Here is a 26,755-nt window from a genome sequence, read left to right on the forward strand (position 1 = left end):
TCAAATTGGAAATAATATAAATGTTGATCACTTGGTGGGACAGTCATCCCTCTGACCCCATAAGAGGTTGGTTCCAAGACCTTCAGAGGATATCCCAATCTGTGGATGCTCAGATAAAGTGGTCCAGCACCTGCAATGGATCCTGTGCAAGTCCTCACACCCATCACCCGGGATATCTAAGTCGTGTGGATGCTTTATGGCTACGTTGGTTAAATAACTATAAGAAGATAAATGCCTGTATATGTTTAGTACAGGCACTTTTATCTGGCTATTTTTCATTACGTCTGCAAATGCAAAACCTCAGCTTCTAAGGGTCAACCTGCATTCATTAGTAGAGTATAGAAAAATATTTGGAATCGGGCAACTCAGTTCAGGGACCTTTTCTGAGTGAAGGAGGGAAGGGGCTTTATCAAAGGGGCCTCCTGCTGTGGCTTGTAATATTTTATTTCTTAAACTGGGTGACGGATGAAATGAGTATTTATTATATAATTTTAATACCTTTTTGGGTGTCTCAAAAATTCATGATTCATTGGTTAAAATAAATTAACTTTATTAAAATAAAATAAGCAATGAAATTGAATCCAAATGTGCTGGAAGTTGGAACCTGTAGAAAGGACCTTTGGTCCCCTCTGGGACAGACCAAGGTGACAGGAGGGCCAGCACTGGTTCTAGCCATGGGCCTCAGGAGACCTGTGACCACAGGCTGGCCTAGTGGCATTCCAGGCAGAGCAAGGGTCAGAATGGCAGCCCAGGAGCAGATACGGGGTGTGAAGCCGTGGATCTCTCGAGGTCCTGCCACAAAGCGAGGAAGCCATGGATTTATACATTTAATGAAAGGGCGACTCTGGAAGAGTAATAAAACTGTGATCAGGGAGCCAGGTATGCTTGGAGAGATTTTAAAAGGAAATGTACACTCCAGAACTCCTTCTCCAGTATACTTCTTCTGTTAGATCAGGTAATATTTTTGAAAAACAGCATTACAAAAGGTTAAATGTAGAACAGATGTAAGTTATAAAATACAAGCTGATCAAAGCTGAGATTTTGAGACAGATATGTTAGCAAATGATGATAAATCCGTCCCAGTAGGACTGTAAGAAGCAGACAAATGTAACTATGGGAGAGAGAAAGTCAAGGGTTGAAGCTGGGGGAGGGGCCAGAGTGAAAACAAATGTTGGTGTTAATTCCGGTGAAGTCCTGAACATCAATGGATCCACAGCGGCGAGGACAAACATCACAGACACAATATATTCCATGTTCTCTTCAAAGGAGAATCCCATTCTTGGGTTGGGAATAATCCAATTACTGATTCAGATCCCCAGTGCTCAGTGATCTTTTTTAGACCAGTTTCTGACCGGAGATGTCAACCTTTCCCAGCGTCAGAGGCTGGCTTTCTGGTTTAAGGCTTTCAAAATTGGCTTTAGAATCTGGGCATCTCAACCTCTCATTAAAAAGCCAGATAATTTATAGTCACGTCATTAACCCGCTTCCTCGGCTGCCATGATAAACCTATCATTGGGGAGAGATTTCAACAAAACATTACAACTTCTTTCTGGGAAGGCGGCAGAGAAACAAAATTAAATAAATCAGGCCCCTCTGTGTCAATAAATGAAGCCCACGAGAAGTAAACTGTTTACTGAGGCTTAAGTGAAACAGAAAACATTTAAAGATCAAGAAAAAAGGAGGTAATTGTTCAGCCTGTCAGCAGGGGACCGCTGTGATAATTTGATCTGAACTCTGCTAACAAATGACCCAGCCCGTTCTTCTAACTTTAGTATCTGTTTATGCTCCTACAAATTGAAACCCCACCGCTCAGCTGCCCAGAACAGGGCCCGCTACAATAGCACATCGGCCGACGATTAGTTCAAGCTGGGGGTGGATTAGCTGTCCATCCCAGGCCTCCGAGCCCTCTAGAATATTTTGTCTTTCCCTGCTGGGGTAAAAGGGTGCAGACATATGCAACCAATAAAGAAACAGGCTTCTATGGACTGGAGGTTGAGTGGAAGGAATGCAGAACAAAACTATAAAATAATAATAGACAAAGGGGCAGCGGGGACCGCGGGAACTCAATACATCCTCTGCTAACCCAGGCAGGGCTGGAGCGGCAGCGTCCCCTCAAGAGTTTAAAACGGAAGGAGGCCTGTTGTGTGTGATCTCCCAGCACAGGGCTGTGGGCCAGGCATGCCAACCATCAGGACTGACTAAGATCAAAAGCCTGATAAATGAGAGGAGAGGGAATGTTTGACCCACTAAACCTTATTCTACAAGAATCCCAGGCTTTTAAAGTAATAAGAAAGGCCATAAATTACAGTGTCTCGGGTAAGATCGTGATAGGGTCTGATGTACATGAATGTTGTTTGGATATAATATTTTTAGAGAGCTTCGTGTTCACGGGTAAGAGACGGCTTAGGCGTACGGGCCGTGTTTAGAATTCCGCAGTCTAGAGAGACAGCCCACATTTGGCGAAAAGCAACTTAATCTTCCTGGAGTTTCGGGAGCTAAAAAAATGATACTTTGATGAAAAATAGGGTTGAAATAAAATGAGGGGAAATTCAAAATGTCACTGCATGTCTGCATACTGCCTCCTTAGATCGGTATGAGCCATACTGAGGAACGGGAGCTTCCTCATTGAAATCCAAGGGCAGCCTAGGGAAGCCCGGGGCACAGAATTTGGAGGCTTTCCTCTCCTGCTGGAGGCTGGCCCTGCTGGGTCAGTTGGCTTCTCCAAGTGGTCCCCTGTGAGTTACACATCAGTTTCCTCATGTGTAAGTAATAAGGAGCTCTATGTCTTAGACTTACTGCGAAAGCACAAGGAGGCACCATAGATACGATAGAGTAACGGCTACGTAACACGGAGAAAGCACTGCACAAGGGTTTGCTGATGTGGGTATTACAGGTATCTAAATAAGAAGCTGACTTATAGAAAGAAGGTGTGAAAGGAACGTCAGCAGCAGCACATTCTTGTAAGAAACCAGAAAGCTTGTGGAAACAGCTCCGGAGTACGGAAGCCGTTGCCGTTTTCTTACTAATTGGATTGTTTCATTGACCTTTATTCTAAACCGCTTCTGCTGTTCATTATATTTTCAAGGCATTTCACCCAACTTGCTCTGAGGCAATGCAGGCATGCTCTCCAGCAGAGGGCACTGGTCCCATTGGAAGCTGGGAAGCCATTTTGAAAATGGCTGCCTGCGCATCTCAAAGAAAACAACTAATCGTAGCGACTGAGGTAAAAGCATTGATTTCTGTCCAGGAAAATTTGTCTTCAGACTAAAAGCATCTCAAAATGGCAAGTGTTTTTTTTTTTCTACTAGTTTGTTGCTGAGTCAAATATTTATTTAGGGGAACCAAAATAACTCCAGGGTGGGGGGCGCGGGGAGAGCTCTGTCTCAAGCTTGTTTGCCCAATGGTTCTCAATTTTTAAAATTATCATTATTGTTGTTTTTATCGTTGTTGTTATTATTATAGTTTGTTGTGATGATGATGATGATGATGGTGGTGATGACGATGATGCCAGGGTGACCCTTGGTAATTTCTGGAAAAATATATATATGTATATATACATATGTATATATACATATATATATATATATTTTAATGTGACAGTTGTGACAGGGATATAGAGAGTAGAGCTTGCACTGGTGTCTCCTGGGATGCTGCTCCACATTCAACCAGAAGCAATGATGTTTGGTTCAGCTCTATAACAAAGCATTATCTGGCCCAAATGTCAATAGAAGATGACTCAGGAAGTTTACAAAGTGACAAGATTCACAAGCCTCATAAGCAGCAAACACTAACCATGAAGGCTCTGTAGTGGAGCCGCCTGCAGGCTGTGTAGGAGGCTCAGAGACTTACCCGTTATACTTGGTCATACATACCCTGGCTTTTTGGTGATATAGTTACCTTTGAGTCCCTTGTACCCAAGGAGCCACTCACTGGATTGGTGTTGGATTTAAAAAAATATATATCTTTCATCTGTTGCTCATCCTCTCTTTGGATGCATAAACATTTTTGTCCACTTCTCCCTAGGGAATGTCACACAGTGGGGATGTTCTTGGGTCAAAGTCTCAGCAAATAAAATAAAAATAACAGTAATGATAAGCAAAGCTTTTCCTTGCCTGACTAAATAAATCAAAGAGAGGAAACAGCTATATACAAGGCTTCAGCTCTTGAGTTCTAACCTCCAGGGAAGCTGGTAAGATGCCACAAATTCTTTTATCTACACAAGGAAAAGCCGGATGAAGAGTGAATGCTTGCTTCTGTATTTGGAATCCCTAAGAGGTGATGGGCGTCAACACCAACTGGTTGGGCAAAGAAGTCCAGAACCAAGGCTGTGTGACTCTGGGTAAACCAAAGTCTTGGTGTCTCATTTTCTCATCGTTAAATACAGAGTGATTCCTTCAGCCCTTTAAGACAGTGATGAAGACTAGATTAAATAATGCATGTGAAGCATAACCTTCTTAGCTACAAGAGGGAGACCTATGCATAGGTTACACCGAAGATTAAAATTAGCCAGCATGTTCACTGTATACCATGATTGACATGGATTGCCTTACTTTAGGCATCAACTAATGCCATCCCACCTCCCAAGTTACAGATGGGAGATGAGGTGCACTTACTGTGCATCTACTTACATCCACTTAGTGACAGAGCCAGGCTCGTACCATGAGCCCTGTACACTCTTAATCCCTAATTCCCTCCACCTGTCTCTGAAAGGGGTGAGAGAGCAGCAGACTCTGGAGATCACTTGAAGAACACTGTTAATTTTTTAAATGGACAGTGGAGTCTCTGAGGATTAAACAGTTTGCTTGTGATGAAGGATGAAGCTTGTATGGAACTGGGGGTGGGGCAGAATCCTGACTCCCATTTCATCCAACAAAGGACCAGTCTACATTCTCCTCTTTTTTTTCCAAAGCAAGATACCATTTTTCAGCACCGAGTAAACACAGGACAAATCACTTAGCATGTGTGTCTTAATAACCCGACTTGACTGAGATGGATGGATTCACAGTCAGTCATCATCTAAGCCTATTAAATATTCTGGGAGTTGCTGTATAGATTTTAATGGATGTTGAAACACTGAGCCTGGTGTTTATGGCTCTTTTAATCTTGCCAGTTTTACTAATATGATTAGGTCAGGAACCATTTCACATGGAGACTTGAATGTCAAAACAGAACACAGAACTTTCCAGAACATTTTGTCGCTTCATTTCTTTTCAGTGGAAGATTTGGATCCCAGCTATGAGCTCATTAAGGAAAAATCAAAACCCAACAAAACAGGAATAAAAGATGACTGGACAGGGTGACAAACACCTTTAATCTCAGCACTTGGGAGGCAGTGGCAGGCAGATTCCTGAGCCCTACGTTCAAGGCCAGCCTGGTCTGTAGAGTGAGTTCTAGAACAGAGTGGGGGTACACAGAGAAACCCTGTCTCAAAACCACAAAAAGATAGATAATGTAAAAGGCTAAAAGCAGGACTTGGACAGCTCAAGAGACATTTGAGAGGAAGCTATCATTGTTCACTGTGTGTTATATCCGTTTTATTCTCAAGCTACATCCCTTTGGTGGATACAGGGACTTTATAGATTGATATCCTGGGTACTCCGAAGTTTTCATGCATGGGAGTCCAGTTGACACAGGCCAAGTATCCTCAGCCCTGGCTCTGTATTAGAACATCTCTGAAGATGGTGAGTGGTGACCGAATGAGCTCAGCCTCCCGGGAAATGATTGAAAATGGCCAAATGCCATGTTGAGAGTTGTTTGCCCTGAGAATGGAAAGAGAAATTTGTCAGAGGAAGTGAAATAGGAAATGGAGAAATCAAAGGGAGAAGGAAACAAGATTGAATTGAGTCTATGTGGGGGTGGAGGTGGAGAGGGCGGGTCAACTTTGCCCTCTTAACCCATGTGAAGCAAAAGATTAGCTTCTACCAGTGGGAACATGGGAGTGAGGTTTCTGAACAGTGCATCCTGGCCTCCAGCAGTTCCCTCATTCCACTCTGCAGATAGACAGCAGAGGGACACTAAGGGAAGCCCGGAAAGATTCCCATAGAAAGTCTAATGACAAACGTGATCGACGATCGCCAAATCCCATTCCACCCACAATGTTCTTAAAGCCCCAAGATACTTGGGCATCTGGAACTCATCGTTCACAAGACCCAGATGCTTGTTCCTAGGAAGAAGTGAACCTAACCCATGACTAAATACTTCTTGTAGTCTCTGGGGGAGGGAGGAAAAAATAGAATTCCCAAAAGGCAGAATCTGTGACAAGAAAGTTGACAAAGGACTATGGGCTGATAAGCTATAGGCGGTTAAGCTCGAGCTATAATCCTGGCCCTAATATCTGCTCATCTCAGATCTTTGTAAAACCAAGATTCCCTTGTCTGCTTCTACTCATACAGTTTCTGCGTATGTTTTCTAACTGAGGCTTTGATACAAGTCTTTCTGTGCTTGTGATCATGGTGCCAGGGAGATAGTAGTACACAAAGCACACAAAAGTCTTATGGAGCACATGTTTTAATGGGCAACAGGCAATCAAGTCAGATCAGTGGAATACATACACACACATATATATATATGTACATATTAACATATATGTATTTACCAACATATACATACCAACTTCTATATAAAACAATATATGTTGGTGTGTGTGTGTGTCCCACTAAAGATGGGACTTTGAGAGTCTGTCTCCAGTAAACTGGAGAAGTCTGAATTCTAGAGAAGACATCCAGGGTTCTTTGGTCCAAAGCATGTTACTCCTAGTGAGGTGGGAGACAGCCAGAGATGCTATGGGAAATGTGGGAACAACCCTGGACCTAGAGAAGCATCCTTCTGGGTGGGCTGTCCTTATATCTTATGCCTGCTGTCCTTTTAGTCATGTGTGCCATATCTTTGAAAATGCTTCTGAACTAGTGAGACTTAGAGCCTGAGGTGAGAATGACCCCACCCCTATAAGAGAAATCCCATCATCCAGAACTGGGGAAACAGAATAGGGAGGGGGTGAATTCCCAGGGCCACTATACTTGGAGGACTTATGCACATAGAATATAAGGTTTAGGCTGTGGGTTGACATGGAGTACTGTTTTTGCTCTTGTGAGCCAAAGGCTGATTTTTTATCTACCCATAGCTTTGCATTGTCAAACAAAGGGAAATTTGTACTGTCAACAAGTGATGTTCTTGCCTGTCCCACCCCCTTTACACACACACACACACACACACACACACACTGGATTGGGGATATCTAACGGTCATTACATTTCCAATTTAACCACTTCATGTCAGCAACTGATATCTATAATTTTCAGGTCAATGGGGTCTCAAACCGAGCTTTCTCTTGTATATCTTAGTTGTAAGTCTGAATACCAAGTGTAGTTTGGACTTTGAGTATCTGAAAGCCCCTCCTTCTTGTCCAAAGACAATTAGAAACTTGGTCCTTTTTGATTATCTTCACAGTTCTCTGAAACTCCAGTAGATGTTGACTCAAGTCTTGAAGCCCCGAAGAACTAGATGAAGATGTGTTGGCTTATAGACAATTCCACTAGGCTCTGCTCAACAGCTACCTAGCAACAGCTTGTGGCATAGCCAGGCATATATGAGAGACTTCTTGGCTACCCCAACTCTCTCTCCATCTATTCTCTCTCTCTTCTCCATGTGTTCCTGGCCAACCTCTTCTCTCTCCTCTCTCTTTCTGTCTTTCTCTGTCCCCTTCCTTTCTCTACCTCTAGCCCTTTTCCAGGTCCCTTCCCTTCCCCCAGTAAACCTCCTTTTGTACTAGGCTTGTTTCATGGTATTGATTCCTCAGGGGAACACCATGGCCGAGCCCGTTGACGAGCTCCCTGCCATCTAGTTATACTGCCATTTTATAAAACAAGATGCCTCTGCCTGTCTAGCTGCTCACTCCACAGAGCACCGTTATCCCACCAAAGCTTCTGAGACTGTCTGCTTTCATAATCACATGGGTTCTTCTTCTACTCCATACTGCCAGACTCAGAGGTAGAACCAGCCCCGTTGTAATTCCCAGGCCCATCCCAACACACACACACACACACACACACACACACACACACACACACACACACCTTTATTAAGGTAGACTTTGCTCAAGTCTGAGATAACGGAAAAGGGAAAGTAGTTCATTTTCAACAACCAAGTCACTCTGTATAGCCAAGACTTTCCTCCTTTTCTTGGGGGAGCTGCAAATTCACCCACCCCAGTTGCTGATCCCCCTTAAATGCAACAGATCAACCACAGACAGTCCAAAGCTACCAGCATGCTTAGCCAAAGACCTTCTTAGTAAGATTCTTTCTCCTTAAAGAACAGCTCTCTGGTTAAACAATAAAGGAGTGGTCACCAGAAGTTAGGGATTGTAATGGCTCCATGATGCCCCATGTGGTACCAGGCTGCTATAACTCATGTGTTCCTAAATATTCAGTTGATCTACAGACATAGTTTGAAGCATGTTTGGGAACTTTCATGAATCCAGGGGTAGGAGGCTTTGAACCTTAAGTGAGAGATCTAGGGAAGGCACCAGACTGAGATGCAAGCTCCCACTTTGGGAGTTTGACTTTGATTTTTGTTTCTCTCTCTCTCGCTCTCTCTCTCTCTCTCTCTCTCTTCCTGTCTTGAAATCTTACCCATGTGTAGTACACATCTATTACTTTCTGCCTAGCATTTTTCTTTTTTACTTCAAAAACCCTCTCATGTTCCAACTAAGGCTGCCCTAATCACTTACCTTAATGTGTTGGGGAATGGAGGTACCACCACTGAATCATACATTCTCTTAGCCGCTCTGATTGCCCATCAAATACAACTCCATTTTCTGCTGGAGCATGTTCTTACCTCTGAACTCTAGCTGTTGGATGTCAGTACCTCAGGTCTGTGAGCGATGAGGCAAGTGTCTGAGCACGTGTGATGTGGCAGGGTATAGCACTCAGGATGCTTTCCTCTCTTCAAACTCACTGCTCGTGACTTCTGCACCCAGGACCATTAGCCTCAAGAGCAAGTGGTTTGGTGATGCCCATCGCCCCACCCTCTTCCCCCAGGCAGGGTTCTGCCAGTCTTCTGCCTGTCATCCTACTGATCAATGTTCTTATCCCCCTTGCCTTGAGGTTCAAGTGAGTTCAGTGCTCATCTAGGGTGCTTTCAATCCCTGCCCTTCTGTCATGAGCATGGCGCCCTCAATGGTTTGTCTGTTTCTGGGACACTGTTACCTAACTCTGTATTCATCCTGTATCAGCCTCCCTTCTGCTGGCATTGCCGGTGGGCACACTATGTCCAGGCACTTATTTTTTTTTCTTAAACTGCTATAAACACTTCCATTCTAATCTCGTAGTTACTTAATGTGTTTATGTAAGTCAACTCAGTATTTAACTATTTTATTTTAAAAGAGAACCTTACACTGGAACGTTTGGTTCAAATACATGGTCTATCGCAGAAATAGCATGTAAGCAGATTAAAAAACAACAAAGAACAAACAAACAAACAAAATCCTGACAATAGCAAGTGGGGTTCTCATCAGCAGTCACTAAGGCTGTGCTCTGACAAAATATTAAACATATGCTAATAACAAATCTTGACTTCTTGACAATTGGAAAGTACTGGTTTTGTTGGCCCACTGATGAATGTGCTGCCAACGTTCCACCTAAAAACAGGGATGTGACACTAATCAATAATTGACAGTTATACCCTTTTGTTTAATTTGCTCCTGTCCTGCACCCATCTTTCTTGCCTACCTCGGCTGTACTCCCTTCAGTTGTGGAGAATCGGGCTTAAACTCCTCCTACCAGGCTCCACCCCCACCTCCCTGCCCCAGGTCTCTGTAAATTCATGTGATCAGCTCAACTCTGCTTCCAGCTTAGCTTTAGGACTCTCAGCAGGCTGTGCCAATGGCCTGTCTCTAGAGCTCTTTAGGTGTTACTTTGTCCTTAAGCGTTATTGAATGCTGGTATCAGAGAAGCTTTAAATACAATAGATGGTGCAAATGGAGACCTTCGACTGGACAACATGGAGAGAGGGAGAGGTCTTGGAACACCCAATTCTAAATGGAATGTCTCCATCAAATCTTCCCCTCGGGACTCAGGGAAATTCGCTGAGGATACTGACAGATAGTAAGACCTAGAGGGAATGAAGACACCAAGGAATTTATATGTGCTTTCCAGACACCACAGGACTGGTGCAGAGGGCCTATACAAGTTCAAGTAGATGAGAGGTCCCAGAGCTAAGAGGGGAAGTAGATATACTCGTCCATCTTTAACCAAGAAGCTATCTCTAATAGATAATCCCTCAAAAAGGCAACATTAGGTTTCTCCAATGGAGTCTCATTGGGTATATTAACCACAATTAATGGTAGGCCCCAAGCCCAGAAGTAGATGGATGAACTCAAAATGAACTCAATGGCATTTTTGGAGGGTTTTTTAAAAATATTTATTTTATTTTTATTTCATGTTTTATTTTTATTTCATATTTTTATTTTGCCTGTATGTCTGTCTGACTATGGGTATTGGAGCCACTGGAATTGGAGTTACTGGAACCTGAGTTACAGACAGTTGTGAGCTACCATGTGGGTGCTAGGAATTCAACCCAGGTCCCTCTGGAAGAGTAGCCAGTACTCTTAACCACTTCTCCAGTCCGTGGAGGTTTTTTTGTTTTGTTTTGTCTCATACTGCTTTTTCTGGATATTTTTTTTTTTATTTTACTGGTCTTTTGCTTATTTGTTATGGTTTCTGATTCTGTGTTTTATGGGTTTTCTGTATGTGTTTGTCTGCATGTGTGTGCATGCATGTACATGTGCATGTGTGTTCCTGTGTTTCTACATGTCTATGTGTTTCTCACTTTTTCCTTTGTTTTTCTTTTTCTTCATTTATTTGTTTGCCTGTTTGTTTTTCTAAAGAGAGAGAAAGCAGGCCTGGAGTGGGACAGGGAGGAAGAAGGGGAGGATCTGTGGAAGGAACTGTGATCAGAATATACTGTTTGGAAAAAAAAACCTGTATTTTCAATAAAATGAGTTATTGGATGACAGTAAATTTAACTCATCAGAAATGAGCAACTTCTCTCTAAACATCAGGGAACATGCTTCTGGAAAAGGTCTCAGGTCCTGGCCAAGCCTAGTGTCCTCAGGCATGATTATTTCTATGTCTCTTTAGAGTTCCATGAGTCAAACCTAAGGAGACACTTAATCCAGCTACTTTCCTATGATGTGTTGATAGGTGACCTGGATCTTCAGTGTCTCTGTTTAAGGCATTGTGCCCATGGTTACCTCTCCTCAGAGGCTGTCCCAAATCTACCAGGTAAGGATACTGGAGGAAGTCAGCCATGGGATGCCCTGCTGGAAGGCTCTGTTTTGTCCTGGCTTTCTGGCTGATGCCCTTGATGCTGTGAGGTGAGCAGTTTTGCTGTACTCCATGTGTACCCATGATGCTCTGCTTTCCCACAGCTCAGACACAACATAGCCTCTGCAACTCTATAAACCAAAATAATCGAGGCTTCCTCCTAAGTTGTCCAGTGTTTTATCACAGCGACAGCCAGTCAGCCTGACTCACTAGAATTCTATATTAGGTCTTGACATAAATTTTCTCTTTCGTGCGTATTTCGTGTTGATATCAAGATTCAGAAAAGAAGGTACACATTGTGGTGTGTAGATTTATCTTGTTAGCTATCTGGAGGATCCTCAGGTTTCTTCTCACTGTCCTTCTAAGTATTGTTTGATGGCCTAGTTGGGTAGGTGGGGATGTAGGAACTCAGCAACCATCCCAACACTAGGCTTTTATACTATGCTTTGTAGAGTAGGAGTAGTATGTATATGTATATGTATATGTATATGTATATGTATATGTATATGTATATACATGTGTGTGATATATATCATATGTAGACATATATGTATATACACATATATGTCTATGTATACATATATAATGTATATATGCATATATTTTATTAATTAGCCTGAAACATATCATTAAGGACAGTATCATAGATTGCTGTAGTTAAAACTTCAGCGGAATCTCAATGAATCCCCACCAGGAGTTATCTGTTAGCAAGAGACGAGATCGCCAGCGACAATTCATTTCTGTAGAGTAATGTAAACTAATTACGTACACCGTGGAGGCAAGGACTGGGTCTGCATGAGAAATGGCAGACTATTGCATTATAAAAGGAAATATTAATTCACACAACATAAAATTAAAATTGATGACAAACTCTTTCCCATTTTAATTGTTTAGTTCTTTAATCACTATTGTCTCAGAGCAGCAGACACCCCCTGCCTCAGGAGGCACGCCACCGTACTTGCCTGAAAGGCCATTGAAAAGGGGCTATGTGGGAAACAATTATCTATTTGTTCTTTCTCTCATTCCATGGAAATTTATTTTCTCTCCTGGGAAATAAAATTTAACATTATTTGGGGAGAAGGGTTGTTTTTTTTTTTCTCATCAAATCATACTGTAAAATTGTATTACAAAATTACTCTATTTTTGATCAGAGGAGTCTTGAGCCTTTTAATAAAATGAAGCCTAACCATCTAGATAAACATGAATTTCCAAGAATTAGCATTCTGACCAGAGGGCTGTGCTTTATGCATTTCCTCAGCCTCAAATTGTTATTTGCCAGCACTTTCTGTCCCTGAGCATTTAAGATAAAACTGACAAGGTGATGGGCAGATTCCTATCACCGAGTCCTCTCCATAGGTGCATGGGGGGAAAAAATCTCTAATTGAATTATTTGGTTTTTTTCCTATTCCAAAAGCAAAGGTCCAAAATGAGCAGATCTTAAAAGAAAAAAAAAATAAAGCAAAAATAGAGGCTCTTACCAGAATGCCAGTGGCTCCCAGCTCACTACACCCAGATGCAGACAGGTTTTCCCAGAGCCTGTACATTACCAACCAGCTCCTTTCTGGGTTTCTCCACAGCTATCACTGCAGCAACACCCTAAAGCCCGTGGGGATGTGGACGTTAACACCCATTGCCCCAAGTCAGCCGTAGCTGATTGAACTGGAGTCCTAACTCCAAGACAGCATATCTTTAGACAAAAATATGGCATGGTCTGATGCCAGGACCTCTGTCTAAATGAAGGGAGCAGAGGCAGGGTCCTGTCCTAGACAGACGAGCTGGGACGGTGAGGAGATTGGGGTTACACAGGGTTGGGCCAGTCACACAGGATCAAGTAAAGCAAGAAAACGAAGAGATAAGAAACTAAGTAAGGAATAAAGAGGAGGGATGAAGCTACCGAGTCTGGTCCGAACGGCCATCCCGAGCTGTGTGGTCCATGGATGCCAGAAGTCCTCCGCATCCTTTCCATAAGCACACACTTTGCATAACACTAGCATAATCAGGTTTCAAAACCTCAGAAGCAAAATCTCCACAGCCAGGGTATCCTTTGAGGAATCACACTGACTGTCTTCACTGGCTGTCTCTCCTCTCTCTCTTCTGGGTCTTGGGACATTTTGGAGCAGTTTTTCCCTGACACTCTTTGATAAGTCAGTGATAGCACACATCTCAGTCTCACACAGGAACCCCTCCTCCAGTTCGAGGGGATGGATGTTAGGAACAGCAGCCTCCATGCAGTGGTCTTTGCCAGGTATTGTAGTGAGCAGCACCTCAAACATATGAATGTAGGCTCTGTAAGGAAGCAAGACCATAACTTTTCATTTTTGTAAAGCTCCAAATCGAACAACCAAGGAAGGCTTTTCCTACACGTACTTAGCCATCCCAGTGTGGTCGCAATCACATATTCTGAAGTGTTTTCCACGATTAATCCCATATTCTATAAGCTGGGCAATGTGGCTCAGGCCTGGAATCCCAGCACATTAGAGGTAGAAGCAGAAGAATTGTGAATTTAAGGCCAGCCTATGCTACACATAGAAAGGCTTTGTTGCTGGCCTGTATGCACGCATACGCAAGAGCATGCGGGCATACACACACTCTGTCTCTCTCTGTCTGTCTCTGTCTGTCTGTCTGTCTGTCTGTCTCTCTCTCTCTCTCTCTCACACACACACACACACACAGACACACACCTACTTCTGCTGTGCAAAATGTATGGTTACTAAACTAGGAATTTCCTATGTTTGAATCCTATATACTAATTTTAAGCTGGTGCTTATAGAATTATTTCTATCATAAGTGTTTCCTTCTTTCAGCTCTAATTCTCAAAATCCTGCTTCTCCCTCAAAGTCCCTCTCAGAAACATGTTCCTTTCCAGGGTCATCTTAGATTCTTTCAACTCGTTATGTGGAAACGGAAGCATTTAGCAGACAGTAAAGTTGTCTTTCCAGACCCTCCTGTTATCTTAAATCCACTGATTTTTTTAAAGATTTATTTATTTATTTTATGTATATGAGCACTCTGTTTCATGCATACTAGAAGAGGGAATCTGATTCCATTAGGGATGTGGTTGTGGTTGCTGGGAACTGAACTTGGGACCTCTGGAAGAAGCAGCCAGTACTCAACTACTGAGCCATCTCTCCAGCCCCCAAACCCACTGACCTTAAAGCAGTCAGGATGGTCTGGTTTAGACCTTTTCTCTCACCTACATTAAAATCACAATGTGTATATTAAAATCTGTGCCTTGTCCAGAGAACACCTTCCCCGCCCCCCACCCCTGCCACGCCAGACCCCTGCATTACAGAAAGAACTTGTACCACACAAAGTAGTCTCCAGCTAGAGACTGTCAAGCCTTAAGGCCTTCAATTCAATTCCTGCAGTCAGTAAGGAGAAGGAAAACAGTGTATCAGTTGCTGTTGCTCTGGTGAAATACTGTGGCTAAAACCTGCTCAAGAAAGAAAGAATGTTTAAGCCCAAGATTCCAGAAAGGTAAAGTTCATAACGGCCTGGAAGGCATGCCATGACAGCAGGAACTGGAAGTTAGCTGTTCACATTTTCATGCACACACTGGAAGGAGAGAGAGAGGGAGAGAGAGAGAGAGAGAGAGAGAGAGAGGGAGAGAGAGAGAGAGAGAGAGAGAGAGAGAGAGAGAAAGAGAGAGAGAAAGGGAAAGGGAAAGAGTAAATGCAGGCAGCAGGCTATAAATCCTCAGAGACTGGGGCAGGGGGGGGCGGCTAGAGAGATGGCTCAGTGGTTGGGAGCACTGACTGCTCTACCAGAGGTCCTGAGTTCAATTCCCAGCAACCATATGGTGGCTCACAGTCATCTGTAGTGGGGTCTGTTGCCCTCTTCTGGTGTGTCTGAAGAGAGCAATGGTGGTATACTCATATGCATAAAAAAATTCTCAAAGCCTGCATCACCCCCACCCCCTACTCCCTAACCCCCAACCCCTGCCAACGAACTCCCCAAGCTGGGCTTCTTAAAGGTTCTATAATCTTCACAAACTGTGCCACAAATGGGGGACCAAGTATTCCAAAATGTCAGTCTATGGAGACAGATTTCATTCAAATCACAAGTAGCCATGTCCTTTTCCCCAGAGCAGGATGGTGAGTTGGATTGTGTGCAGTAGGGATTTTGAAACATCTTCTTCTGTGTCACATGGTTTCATCCTTGCACAATGTGGGCTTTCTGCAAAGCCTTTCCTCCATCTGATGTGTTCTAGTGAAGTATATCAGGAAAAACATGTGGACCATGGCAAACACTGAGCAGCTCCTTAAAAGAAATGTCCTCTCTCTGAGTTGCTATTTACCTTTTTCTGTATGTGTCTCCATCAACTCTCCAGTCACCCAGGATCATGTTTTACTATTGCTCTGCTGTTCTCCTTTAATCATAACTTCCTCCTCCTCCTCTTTCTGCCTTCTTTCAGTTAACACACTAACACACACACACATAAACCAACCAACCAAACAAACAAACAAAACTAAGACAGGCACCTGTTGCCTTGCCTAGAGTCCCATCACCCACCAGGCTCTGGGAACCCCAATCCCTTCCCTAACTAGTTAGCGCCACCAAGCCAGTAGCTTCCTCTGCCAGTGGCCTTCCTCCAGGTTCTGTTATCCCACTTTATCTCTGCTGTTCCTCATCTCGTTGCTTTTCCCCAGTAACCTCTGCGTGTGACCACTAAACACTGCGTGTGTCTACTAATCCCTGTGTGTGTCACCTTGCCTGGCCTCAGAACTGTCTCCTGGTAAGAATCATCGTGATTTTGTCCTTTTCAAGGATTACCTATATTATTGTTGGATGCAGAGTCTTTTCTTCAAATACATTCATTTGTTTCACGTTTTATTATTATTTTTTAATATAATTTTTATTTATTTATTATATGTAATAAGTACACTGTAGCTGTCTTCAGACACCCCACAAGAGGGTATTAGATATCATTACAGATGGTTGTGAGCCACCATGTGGTTGCTGGGATTTGAACTCATGACCTCTGGAAGAGCAGTCAGTGCTCTTAACCACTGAGCCATCTCACCAGCCCCCACGTTTTATTATTTTTAATGTAGGCATTCAATTTGTTTAAGAAGCAAATGAATATCCATCTTCACCTACCTTAAATTGAAAAACAACCATTTTTTTAAAGGTTCGGCAGACAAGTTCAATGTCATTGATCTGAGCCCAAGTTCTATCTGATATTGGGTAAAATTAGAGATGAACAAATGACTAAGGTGTTGAAGACATCCTCCCACCGAAGGACTTCCTGGTGGTGTGAACTGGTGTTATTCCACATCCAATCCAAAAAGCAAATAGCAATACAACTTAGCTTATAGTCTAGAACTATGTCTTCAAATGAAACTCCGAGACTCTAGCAGATGCTAGTTGACAGAGCAGAGACTAGAGGAAGAGAACAGCATGAGGAGGCCTAACATCGGCCCATGTCTGCCAGAGACAATTAGCAACGTCTGCCGTGAAGAACACAAACACACGGTTTTGTATTCCAAGGGAAGCCGACCTCTCTTCGTGCTGCAAATAGGAAGAACAAGAATGTGTAAGTGGCCTGTGGGCATCAGCATGAATGCAGAGAGGCACAGGCTCCTGGGTGCTCCTACGTAGGTGAAGGTGAAACTTTCTCAAAGGAAGTGGCTGAGAGGCACAGATGCTGTATGTTGGCTGCTGAGTGTTTCTCTTTCACACTGTGATAATCACGAACTATTCATTCCACAATGTCAGCCGCTACTGTGTTCATCAGAGTACACATTCCTCATTTCAACTTGGTCAAAAACACCCATTGAAAGCATGTCAAGGGCTTCTTTTGGTGTATCCACCCAACTGAGTTGTTACTGCTGTGTTTTATTAGGCAAATATAAAATTAACAACACCATTATAACTATTTCCTAAGCAGGTTCCAACACACATTTCCACTTTGAGCTGGGATGTATTGCCTAATAAAATTTTTACAGCTGCAGTCAAATTGGGGTAGTTAATTCCTGGAAAATACAATTCTTAATTCGCCAGAATTAGTTTTAAGTCTGGAGTCATCCCATAAAGACCAGTGTGCATTACTGCAGTTTACACAAAATGTTCATATCTTACTATCCAATATAAAAGCTTGCATAATTTCAGCTAATTCAGTGTTAGAGGTAATTTGGCCTGCTTACATTTCCACTGAACCACACGTCACAGCTCTAAGATCAGTGGGTCTCATCTTTCCAGACTGCCCTTTTCAGAACTGTGTAAGTATAGCTTAATGCTATTCAGCCAAACATGAATCTTGTCAAAGAGCAAGAGATAATTAGAATATCTACAATCAGGGTTCTATTTATACTCCCATTGCTTGCACCCAGTCATTTGTTACTTTGAGACCTGTGCCTTATTCGTGACCACTACACTGACCGGCAGGACTCCCTGGCATGACCTTGCAGAATTCAGAAGTCTAGTTAATCACTTGAGGAACGCTTTCTAAAAATCGATCAAGAATAATACAAGTAACAAATGCAGCACCTACTGACTGCCAGACCCAGCACTAAGTGCTTTACACTTGCTAATGTCTAACTTGCTGATTTTTAAAGAAGATGTTTTTATTTTTATAAATTGTGTGTGTGTGTGTGTGTGTGTGTGTGTATGTGTGCGCAGGTGCCCCAAGAGGCCAGAAGAGAGTGCTGGATCCCCACTCCACCCTCAAACCCCTCAGAAGCTGGAGTTATAGGCAGTTGTGTCAGCCACTGTAAGTGTTGAGATCTGAACACCAGCAAGTGCCCTTAACTGCTTAGCCATATCTTCAACCCCTAATTCATTCTTAAATTAGCCTTAGGAGGCAGGGGTTTTTAGATCAGAAAACAGGCTGAGAAAGTAACTTATCACACAGCAAGTGGCAGAATGGGAATTCAGACGTAGGAATTTTTGACCGTTTAAGTAAAATGAATACTTCACCGTAAACAAACAAACAATGGCTATTTGTCACAGAGGGTAGGCTTTTTATTTTCTCCGCGTGGAGACGGCAACAGGGGAGCAATGAGTCCCACATGAACCCTACACAGGAGAAGACAGAAGAAGCCACCTTCTGCTACTGCCCTGTTCTGTCTCTTCTAATCTTACTTTCCTCATGAGTGGATAGATATCTATTGTATTAGCAAAGACCCAAGGGATTCTCTACATACAATTCTACAGACTTCTGAAAGAGCCTCTTAGGCAAAATCCATGAAGACCAACTTCTCCGTGAGAGCCAGGCAAGTTCTGACATGCTGTCTTTGGCTTCTAGAAACGCCCTGTCCCCATGCCAGACTCTCAGCACCTGGCCACAAAGGGTGGAAAAGGCCAAGTGCTTTGTCTTGGCAGCCCTGATTGGGTTCCTCTTGGCCACTTCCCAGCTTTCTGGCCCGAAGCACAGGACTTAGAGGGTCTGGGCCTCTCTTCCCTTTGTCTGTTTCTCACCTCTTTGAACGCAGGTAAGAGTTCTTGAGTTGCAAGCAACCAAGAGCACTGTCAACTAAAGTGAGCAAAACTAATCCACCTGAGAGACCTGGAGTCGCTCTGTTAAGGGTGAGAGATGATCAGAACTACAGGAATGGCTGAAAGAAGAAATCCTGCCAAGTCCTCAGTCCTGAGATGCAGCCCTGTGGGGCTTCCTCTGGACTCCCTCTACCTTGGCCTTTCCCCTCCCCTGAATTCTTCATCCACTCCAGAGCAGAGTGTGCCCCTACTCTGTGCAAACACACCCAGCAGAATGAAGAATGTGCAGATGAATAGGCTGGGCTTTGCCAAAAAGCCGGCACTGCCTTCACCCAGAGTATTATTTTATGTTGTTGAGAAATACCCAAAAGAATCATTCATCTCGGAAATAAATGGCTAGTGTCAAAACATTTACTAATGCAGACAAAGCTGACTGAAATAAATGCTTGAATAACCCATTGTTTGAAAACCTACAAGAGTAATATATATTACAATCAGATAAATCACAATTACAAAGCTTTCTCTGCTGCCTTTCGGAATGCTTGCCAGAAGTTGCCGACATGACAGTTGGAAGGATAATACGCTTAACAAGTGGTTGTGGGTTACCTCCAGGAATGAGGGGGAGGGAGAAGTAGGAGGAGGGAGTGGGGTCAGCAAGGGAGACCTCTTCATTTTACAATCTCCTAGAGTGTTTGAGCTTTGAAATTAAATTTGTGTGTTTATTTTATAATAATTATGTAACTAGTTGAAGTAAACCGTTTGGTTGGTAAAACAAACCTAACTTGAGCTACTTTAGGCTGGAGGGGATTAAGTGTCACATGACTGTGGTTCAGAGAAACATGGAGATGGTCCAGACCTCAGGCTTTCTTTAGCTCTCTGTCTTTTTTTTTTTGTTTTTTTTTAAATTTTTTTTTATTTATTTATTATATGTAAGTACACTGTAGCTGTCTTTAGACACCCATATGAGGGCACCAGATCTCATTGTAGATGGTTGTGAGCCACCATGTGGTTGCTGGGATTTGAACTCATGACCTCTAGAAGAGCAGTCAGTGCTCTTAACCGCTGAGCCATCTCACCAGCCCTAGCTCTCTGTCTTTATTACTACCTCTTGTCAAGGCATCTCCCATCCTGTGCCTGTTGATATGAATCTGGAACCTTTGTTCACTCTGCTTCTGGCCCTACATCAGCATGAGAGTGGAGGAAGACAATACTTCTTTCTCCTCCCAGTTAGAAAAACCCTACAAGAGGACCCCCAGTTGATCTGCCCAAACGTTGCTGGCTACCTTTGAACTAAGGTAGAGAGAAGGTAGGCAATTGACCTAGTGCCCAATCACACTCCACTAATCAGAGAATAGATACCTTGGGGCTCCCATTTAGGTGTGTGTGTGTGTGTGTGTGTGTGTGTGTGTGTGTGTGTGTGTAGTAAAAGACTAGGGATGCCAGTCTAGTCATGGAAGGAGTCATTGGAAACTTAGCCAACCCTCATACCATGGGTCCCCATTTTATGAACTTGGTCCTTAGGTGTCCCCTGCCAAGACTCCTCAAAATCTTTGTAACCCAGATCTTCAGTCCTGGGATAGCAGCATCCAGATCTTCAATAACTAAATACCAAGTAACTGCACAGTTTTGATACTCTACTTCTTCCAGACTAAGAAAAGAGCGAAAGTCTAAGGCTGCCCACCCCTGGGTTCCTTTTCCTGGGCACAGGGTCTTTGACACATCTGCCACTGCTTATGGAAAACCTACTAAGCACCAGGGACTGTTATAGGTGGTGGACGTGTACCCACAGGCACATGATGCCTTGTGGAGATCACTGGTAGGGAGACCACTGTGACCAGCAGACCTAAGCAAGAGCCCCCCTCTACGTCTCTTAGGTCTCTGAGAGGAGAGGGAAGTACTTAAAACCGTGGGTAAAGATGAAAGAGCCTGTGGGGTCCAGAGAGGGAACTTGAGAGATTGCCGTTAAGAAAGGCCTTTCTGCAAGAGATATAGCTGACAAAATATGGCAGGAGAGAAAGGGTTTCTGAATACTACTACAGCATTGCTGTAGTAAGAAAGGAGGTGATACAATTTGAGGAGTGGTAGGGTGGCTCAGTAGCCCCAGGAGAGAGTAAAGGACCAAAGGACCATGGGAGAGATCTGGTCACAACCAGCCTTGCAAGCCACAGGAAGGTCTTTGGATGCTGTTCTGAAGAGGAAAGGCTTATGGACATAATTTGATGTGTGTCTTTTCTGTTTCTGGCCAATGGTATGCTCTGAATAAATATTTGTTAGCAATTAAAAAAAGAACTGAAAAAATATTCTTTTGAATAGCTCCATGACAGGAAAGGTATTAGTGATTAGCAATGAAAACTGGCTGACATTTGCCTAGTGCTTGAGTCAATAGACTGCTGTCACTTACAATCTCCCCTGACCCCCTGCTGGGATAAAGACATGTGCTTATGTGGCCTCAAAACATGTGTGTCTCCGGCAGCTGTTAAGAGAAGAGGAGGCTTTGAGCTTTGAGGTGCCCCCAACATTCCCTGACCCTGTGCCCTCTGCCAGCCTGAGGAAGGTAGGAGGGTCCCAAAGATTGGATATTGAATGTGACCCTCCAGTTTCACGTGCTGAAAGCATGACTCTGGTGTGGCTCCATCAGAAGTTAATAGGACCTCAGAGGTAGGACCTAGTAGTAGGGTTTAGGCAATCTGTTATGACCAGAAAGGACACTGTGGGTTTTTACCCTCTTCCTTTCCTTCTCTCTTGAGTTGAACAGGTTGCTGTGTCCCGTGTTTGCCCCATGATACGCAGCCACAGGCCCAACGTAATGGGGCTAATGTATCAGTAGAAAAAGAACTCTGAAACTATGAGCCAAAACACCAAAAACAAAAACAAAGACACAAAAACCTTTTCTCATTATAAGTTAATTGCCTTGGGCATTCTGTTATAGTAACAGAAATCTGAGCACTAGATTCTCAAACTCATCTCCCCAAAGCACCTCACTGGCTGAGCTTTGCCAGTTAGAGGCCTCAGGAGGTCTGGGGGAGACTCTGAATGAAGCGCAAGGTTTCCTTTTTTCTCTCCCCAAACACAAAGGAGCTCATCATCATCATCGTCATCATCATCATCATCATTATTACTATTATTTTTTAAAAAGTGTTTACCTTGCCCCTGGAGCCTGGGATTGAAGCCATTAGAAACAACAGAAGCTAGGAGCTCCTAAAGGAACCCCTGATTTAAAGAGCCAGGGCCAGGGCTCTCAATGACATCATGGGGTCATTGTCCAGAGTCAGGTTGCACAGCCACCACCCCAGATGCATGGCGCCTCATTCCACAGCAGAAATCATATGGTCCTCTGGGTTATCAGCCTTAATTAAAGGCATCTTTCCTGTGTTGTTCCCCCACACGTTGGGGAAGGTGATGATGGCCTGGAGCATTTGTATGTATGGTTAGAACTAAATACCCAACACTAGATACTAAATTAATACAGAGGTGTTCTTTGGCTCACCATTCTCACAGCTGGGAGAGCCAACAAAGAGCACGATGGCATCCTGGTGACACATCCAGGGGGCTGTGTCAAAGCATGGTGAAGAGACAGAAAAGGAACCAGCAGCTTGCATAAGGACCTAAGCTCCTGCGGTGTCTTCACTGTGTAACAATCCATCTTCTCAAGAACAAAACTCCACACATTACAAGATCTGCAGGAGTCCATTCAAAAGGGTGGAGCCCTGTGACCTATTGACTTCCTAATAGGCTCCACCTCTTAAAAGTCCCATCACCTCAACACCACTACAATAGGAACTAAACATCCAGGGTAGTGGGGAGACAGGGCAAAGGGGAGTGATACAGGGGGACACTCATTCTTCCTTAGGACCGTGAGAAGATGCCGGGAGGTGGGGTGGAAGAAAGGAAATGTACCCAGGCTTTCTCCTACAACCCTTGCCTCCTTTCTGGGTGTTCCAGGGTGCTGGATCCCACAAACACTTTCTTTGATCCCAGGCAAAGGAGAAGCAGCTGCCAAGTGATTCAAACCCATTTCTAGCTTAACACCCTCACCCTGGTCCAGGAGTGGGTATCTCAGAGGTTGACCTTGGCCGTCTGTTGCTAGTTCTTTTTTTTTTTCCCCGCCTCACCCTTTCACTTTAGATTGGTGCTTAAATCATCCTCTCAATCTCTCTGATCTTTTAAAACATGTCTTTGTGCCACGTCCAAGCAATCTCTTGCAGGATTCATACAGCACAGCTGCTAGAGGCTTCGAAGTGAAGGCAGCTAGGCTGAGGAGTAGTCACTCGCAAAATGCATTCGCTCATCGTGGGCTCAAACACACAGTCAGAACAGGAAAAAAAGGAAACGGACATTTCTCTGGTGTCAATCATATTTATTAAAATTTAAAATGTCTCCTCTCCCAGGCAGTAACTAAGGCAGCATGAAGAGTTGGGGACCGGGGCTCAAATGAATTTATTCTGTGTTAGATAGAGGGTGAAGTTGAAAATGTAATTAACACATGCAATTATGCATTCTAATACAGAGAGCTCCGGGCTGACGGGGGCGGGGCGGGGTGGTGGTGGTGGGGTGAATTCACCGGGCGCTCCCAGGCCACAGGCTGCTAGTTCACTAACAACTTTATTCATCCTTGCTGGCCTTCAGTTCAATCCGACTTCCTTTGACTATCTCCTGCAAATAAAAGACCCTATTCTTCAGCTTCCCCCAGCTTTATTCGAAGTGAAAACACCACTTTGTGCCCGGCGTTGTGTTAAAATAACAGATTTGTGTTCGTTGCTGTAGCGGAGAGGCCGACTAGCCTCTCGGAGGATGGGGAGGCGCCTTTTGGAGGAGGAGGCGGGAGAGAAAGGGTCTCCAACAGCGAACCTTTGTCCCAGAATGCAAATGAGCCTCTGTGAACCGCGGCTCAGACAATGCCAGCCTAGTCCACCCCAGCACCGATCCATCTGTAGCTATTTTGTTAACCCGTTGCCTCTTACATTCTTTCTCTTGCACAGAATACTTGATGTTGACAGCTGTGAATTTTAAACAATCATTCTCTGTATGTTTCTCTAATTTTGTGTATTCAGATCGTTTTTCCATATTGGGCGGGGGCGGGGGTTGGGAGCCAAGTACCTTATGGCCCCTTCATTTAGAGATAAAACAGAGAAATGCAATGGCCATGCGCTCACCAGCCGCGGTCTGGGGAGCGCAGAAATGATTCTGAAATAGACACGATTGCCTCAGATGACGCGCTGACGTGGATTGGAGGCGGGACCTGGAAAGAACGCGTCACTCAGGCATTCAGATGGCCTCAGAAGCTCAGCCTGTTCTCACTCATCGGTGTAATGGAGCCGCGGCAACATTCACAAAGGGTGGAAAAACGAAGTTCTGGAAGCCACCAGCATAGCTTGACTCCCCTTTCCAGCCCCAATTAGTTGTTCTGACAGGTCCCTCTTCTACGATAGCATGAAAAGGCATGGGTGTGTTTTTTTAAACACCGGGAGAAAGAAAGGTTGAGGACTGAAGCCTGTGTTGGAAAACCAGTAGGATGTCGGATTTTTATTTTGTGTCCGTTAATTTATTTGTACCTTTGACTCTGATTTAAGTTTTCCCAGTGCTCCCTTTTCAAGTATATTTTCAAGTACTTAGTTTTATTCTAAGAGGGCAATTAGAACAGAGCTTTAATGTCAGCCTTGAGAGTTAAATATAGATGCAGAATTCCCAGGGCTGGAATAGAAGCAAAGGTCAGCTTGGTACCTAGACCACAGGGTGAACACCTCCTTACAGCATGGACAGCCACCTCCCAATAGCCATAGCCGTGCCCTACAGCAAGCATAGTGCACGGCCCAGGAGCTAGAGCTACCTGCCCACACTCCACAGCAAGCTTCCCAAAAGTCTGTAGCATATTTACCTGTGCACAGTAGTCTCAGGGAGTCTCTCACTTTCTGCAGTTATACGATTTTGTGATTTTGACGCTAACATATCAATCACCTTTGCAGTCGCTTATCATTTCAGATTTAGGTCCCTCCCCTTCCCCTCCCTTCTGCTCCTTCTCCTTCTTGTGACATCCTTCTTTGTCACAAGTTGTGCACCGTTCTTCCAGGACTATCATCAGAGAGTGCTAAAAGAAAAAAAAATTAAACCAAGTCTGGTGGCATGTGACTTAGCACTCGGGAGACAGGCTGAGGCAGGAGAGTTGCTGTACACTTGAGGCCCTTTATCGTTTTGTTGTTTTTGGTTTTTTTTTTTTTTAAGCTAGTAAAGGAGGATTAGAGGAAGAGGAAATGAAAAAGAGAAAAAACCCCACAGCTTTCTGTAAACTCAGCTATCTACTGGATTAGGACAGCTGATCTGGCTTCATTCAGTCCAGGTGGAGAGAAGCAAGCAGCTTTGGAGCTTCAGTGATGGTTTACCCGTTGGCAGGCCATCTCTGGAACTTCCAGGGAGCTGTTATTGTTTAACATTTATTTGTATGTGTGTATGTATATATGTATGCATGCGTGTGTGTACGTAGAAAATAAACTCTTGTAAATTCTGATATTTTTACTGCACTTATGTGTGTGTGTGTGTGTGTGTGTGTGTGTGTGTAGCAATGCTCATGTGGAGGTCAAAGGACCTTTTGAAGGAGTCAGTTCTCCTTACACTATGCTAATTCCTGGAATAGAGCAGGATGTGAGGCTTGGTGCGAGCATCTTTGCCCACTGAGGACTGTGAAAAACCACACTCTGGTATCCTCTCTGAGGATGGTCATCTGCTCCTCTCGTATGAAGAAAACATCATTCAAAACTACATTCACTTTAACAGTATTAGAAGAAGGAAGCACTGCAGAACCAACGTCCTGTGCAGCTGGAATGAGCTGCTCTGAAGTCGGGAAGTTGGCTTAGATGCATAGACACAGACCCTGGGTATGGTGCTGTAGCTCTGTCAGAAGACCATGCGGTTGCAAAGGCATCAGTTTCAGATGACTTCGTATATGAGGGGGAATTCGTCAAAGCAGTTCCCTGATTATTCTTCAATTAACCAGAAAATTGGATTAATTGTGCATGCACTCCTATGTTCAGGACCAGTCTGACCTATGGAACATGCAAATCTGGGTAAGAGAAGATCACACTAAAGTAGACTCCCTTGAACTTGGCTTAGAGTGTGCAGTGTAACAACAGCTCCGCAGCAGGGACATGTTAGAGGTGACGGGGTTTGTTTGGCTCCACAGAGGGACAGACACGGCTAGGCTGGTCAGCAGCAAGAGAGCGGCTCAGTCAATCCATCTGACTTGATGTGACCATCCTCAGAGAAGCTGTGGAAAGAGAAACAGTTGTTCTAAAGCAGTTAACCTGCAGTCTCGGCTGCAGAAGGAGATTATTTTTGGATGGTGTAAAGAGATTCAAATAAAAATGTCACTGTGCCCATTATAGATGAAAGTTACAAAAACTTAAGTGGCCCCGAATTAATCACTGTTTGACAGGAAGCTGCATAAAGAAGCATCCCCCCCACCCCCCCGTCTATTTCTTTGCCTTTTTTGTTGAGGATGGGGAAGGATATTTCTTGTTTGCTACCTTAATTCATCTTGGAATGAAGATTTAATGACAAAGTTACAAGCCCTTAAAGTAGCATTTACTGAGGGGCTAATGAGAGTTCCTAAGAACTCTGCTAAAAAGAGATGAAGCCCCTGACACAAGAGGCCTTTGAAAACACCGGAGAGCTGAGTTCATTAGCGCCCCTCCCCACCTTCTTTCTTCCTTTTTCTTCCCCTTCCTCAACAATGAATGTTCCTGGTGCCAAGCCTTCAGGAATAGAGTTGATTTCCTTTCAAGTAATTGATGCGGGCTGGGCTTGTGTACCCAGGCCAGACAACCTCTCCACAGAGGCAGGAAACCTTGCCGTCAGAGGAAGCTACACACTCCTTCCTCCTGGGCTGGGCAGCCCCTCACATGCACTGGATTTATGCTGGGCTGCCAACAGCCTCCGATTTCCATGCCTCCCGTGGCTAAGATAACGAAGGCTGCTTGCAGCCCCAGAGAGCCCCTGCTTTCTTA

The sequence above is a fragment of the Grammomys surdaster genome, unplaced genomic scaffold (genome assembly GCF_004785775.1).
Source record: "Grammomys surdaster isolate TR1022 unplaced genomic scaffold, NIH_TR_1.0 125739, whole genome shotgun sequence".
Taxonomy (NCBI): Eukaryota; Metazoa; Chordata; class Mammalia; order Rodentia; family Muridae; genus Grammomys; species Grammomys surdaster.